General features: G+C 44.7%; 1 non-coding gene across 1 annotated transcript; it reads right to left on the minus strand.

Annotated features, from left to right (window-relative positions):
* Nucleotides 1–613: 613 nt before the first annotated feature.
* On the minus strand, nt 614–721 carry LOC130983650 (small nucleolar RNA R71). Its single transcript, XR_009087631.1, has one exon. It is a non-coding gene; the product is annotated as a small nucleolar RNA R71 (small nucleolar RNA).
* Nucleotides 722–3,762: the final 3,041 nt, after the last annotated feature.

Here is a 3,762-nt window from a genome sequence, read left to right on the forward strand (position 1 = left end):
TTCCTCTGACACCTTAAGGAATCTCTATACTGTGACATAGAGGATTCCACATCTTCTTGTTCTCTTCTCTTTCATATGAGCAGAGCAGAGATAAAGGCATTCTTGTTGAAGTTGACCCTGAACCTGAAAGGACCTGAAGCGAAAGCTAAGAGAAGCTAAGGCTCAACTCTCTGTTGAGGACCTGACCGAATTCTTCAAGAAGAAGAACCCATGGCAGCCGAAACAACAACAATGCCAACAATGCAAGGAAGGTGCTGGTGACTTTACTGCACCTACTCCCGACTTCTATGGGAGAAGCATCTCTATCCCTGCCATTGGAGCAAACAACTTTGAGCTTAAGCCTCAGTTAGTTTCTCTAATGCAACAGAATTGCAAGTTCCATGGACTTCCAATGGAAGATCCTCATCAGTTTTTAGCTGAGTTATTGCAAATCTGTGACACAGTCAAGACTAATGGGGTTGACCCTGAGGTCTACAGACTGATGCTATTCCCTTTTGCTGTAAGAGACAGAGCTAGAATATGGTTGGACTCACAACCTAAAGAAAGCCTGGACTCTTGGGAAAAGCTAGTCAATACCTTCTTGGCAAAGTTCTTTCCACCTCAAAAATGGAGTAAGCTTAGAGTGGAAGTCCAAACCTTCAGACAGAAGGATGGAGAATCCCTCTATGAAGCTTGGGAAAGATACAAACAATTAATCAGAAAATGTCCCTCAGACATGCTTTCTGAATGGAGCATCATAGGTATTTTCTATGATGGTCTCTCTGAACTATCCAAGATGTCTTTGGATAGCTCTGCTGGAGGATCTCTTCATCTGAAGAAGACGCCTACAGAGGCTCAAGAGCTTATTGAAATGGTTGCAAATAACCAATTCATGTACACTTCTGAAAGAAATCCTGTGAACAATGGGACTAGTCAGAAGAAAGTTTCTTGAGATTGATACTCTGAATGCCATACTGGCTCAGAATAAGATTGACTCAACAAGTCAATTTGATTTCCCAAGTCTGTCTGGAATGCAAAATGCACCTGGCAGTACTAAGGAAGCTTCATTTGAGGAAGAAGCTTATGATCCTGAGAACCCTTCAATGGACTGAAACAAGGTCCTCCATTAGAAATTTGGAAGGACAAGTGGGACAGCTGAGCAAGAAAGTTACTGAACTCCCTCCTAGGACTCTCCCAAGCAACACAGAGAAATCCAAAAGGAGAGTGCAAAGCCATAACCATGGCCGAATATGGAGAGGAAAGAGAGGAGGTAGACGCCACTGAGGAGACCTCAATGGGCGTGCACCAACCTCCTCTGAGTTCCCCATGAGAAACCATGGGATCTGAGGCTCAAAATGAGACCATAGAGATTCCATTGGACTTACTTCTGCCTTTCATGAGCTGATGAGTATTCTTCCTCTGAAGAGGATGAGTATGTCACTGAAGAGCAAGTTGCTAAATATCTTGGAGCAATCATGAAGCTAAATGACAAGTTATTTGGAAATGAGACTTGGGAAGATGAACCTCCCTTGCTCACCAAAGAACTGGATGACTTGTCTAGGGGAAATTACCTCAAAAGAGACAAGATCCTGGAAGTTTTCCATACCTTGTACCATAGGCACCATGACCTTCAAGAAGGCCTGTGTGACTAGGGTCAAGTGTGAACCTCATGCCTCTCTTTGTAATGGAGAAGCTAGGGATCTTTGAGGTGCAAGCTGCAAGAATCTCATTGGAGATGGCAGACAACTCAAGAAAACAAGCTCATGGACTTGTAGAGAATGTTTTGGTAAAAGTTGAAGACCATTACATCCCTACTGACTTCATAGTCCTAGAGACTGGGAAGTGCATGAATCCATCATCCTTGGCAGACCCTTCCTAGCAACAGCAAAGGCTGTGATTGATGTTGATAGAGGAGAGCTAATCATCCAAGTGAATGAAGAATCCTTGGTGTTTAAGGCCCAAGGATATCCCTCTATCACCATGGAGAGAAGCATGAGAGCTTCTCTCAAAACAGAGCCAAACAGAGCCCCCACAGTCAAACTCTAATTTTGGTGTGGGAGGCCACAACCAAACTCTAAGTTTGGTGTTGAACCCCCACATTCAAACTCTATGTTTGGTGTTGGGAGGTTCCAACATGGCTCTGAGTATCTGTGAGGCTCCATAAGAGTCCTCTGTCAAGCTAATGACATTAAAGAAGCGCTTGTTGGGAGGCAACCCATGTTTTATAATTAACTATTTCCTTTTGCTATTTTATGTTTTTTGTAGGTTGATGATCATAAGAAGTCACAAAATCAATAAAAAAAAGCAAAAACAGAATGAAAAACAGGAAAAACAGCACACCCTGGAGGAAGAACTCACTGGCGTTTAAACGCCAGTGAGCTAGCAGATGGCGTTTAAACGCCCAGTCTGGCACCATTCTGGGCGTTTAACGCCAGAAAGGGGCACCAGACTGGCGTTAAACGCCAGAAAAGGGCAAGAACCTGGCGTTAAACGCCAGGAATGGGCACCAGCCCGGCGTTTAACGCCAGAAATGGCTCAAAACATGATTTTGAGCAACATTTGGTGCAGGGATGACTTTTCCTTGACACCACAGGATCTGTGGACCCCACAGGACCCCCACCTACCCCACCACCACCCTCTCTATTCTTCTCCCGTTCACCAATCACCTCAATACCTCTTCCCCAAAAACCCTTCACCTATCAAATCCCATCTTTCTCTTCACCACTCACATCCATCCTTCATAAAACCCCACCAACCTCACCCTTCAAATTCAAACCACTTTCCCTCCCAAAACCCACCCATAATGGCCGAACACCATCTCCCCTCTCCCCTATAAATACCCTTCTTCACTCCTTCATTTTCACACAACCTAAACACCACTTTTCCCCTTCTTTGGCCGAATACAAAGCCATTCCCCTCTCCCTCATTTCTTCTTTTCCTACTCTCTTCTTTCTTCTTTTGCTCGAGGACGAGCAAACCTTTTAAGTTTGGTGTGGTAAAAGCGTTGCTTTTTCGTTTTCCATAACCATTTATGGCATCCAAGGCCGGAGAAACCTCTAAAAAGAGGAAAGGGAAGGCAAAAGCTTCCACCTCCGAGTCATGGGAGATGGAGAGATTCATCTCAAAGGTGCATCAAGACCACTTCTATGAAGTTGTGGCCTTGAAGAAGGTGATCCCCGAGGTCCCCTTTTCACTCAAAAAGGGTGAATATCCGGAGATCCGCCATGAGATCCGAAGAAGAGGTTGGGAAGTACTTACCAACCCCATTCAACAAGTCGGAATCTTGATGGTTCAAGAGTTCTATGCCAATGCATGGATCACAAAGAACCATGATCAAAGTATGAACCCGAATCCAAAGAATTATCTTACTATGGTTCGGGGGAAATACTTGGATTTTAGTCCGGAAAATGTAAGGTTAGCGTTCAACTTGCCTATGATGCAAGGAGATGCACATCCTTACACTAGAAGGGTCAACTTTGATCAAAGGTTGGACCAAGTCCTCACAGTCATATGTGAAGAGGGCGCACAATGGAAGAGAGATTCAAGAGGCAAGCCGGTTCAATTGAGAAGGCATGACCTCAAACCCATGGCTAGAGGATGGTTGGAGTTCATCGAACGCTCAATCATTCCCACTAGCAACCGGTCCGAAGTTACTCTAGACCGGGCCATCATGATTCATAGCATCATGATTGGAGAAGAAGTGGAAGTTCATGAGGTTATAGCCCAAGAACTCTATAAAGTGGCGGACAAGTCTTCCACCTTGGCAAGGCTAGCCTTTCCTCA

The sequence above is a fragment of the Arachis stenosperma genome, chromosome 5 (genome assembly GCF_014773155.1).
Source record: "Arachis stenosperma cultivar V10309 chromosome 5, arast.V10309.gnm1.PFL2, whole genome shotgun sequence".
In the NCBI taxonomy this organism is placed as follows: Eukaryota; Viridiplantae; Streptophyta; class Magnoliopsida; order Fabales; family Fabaceae; genus Arachis; species Arachis stenosperma.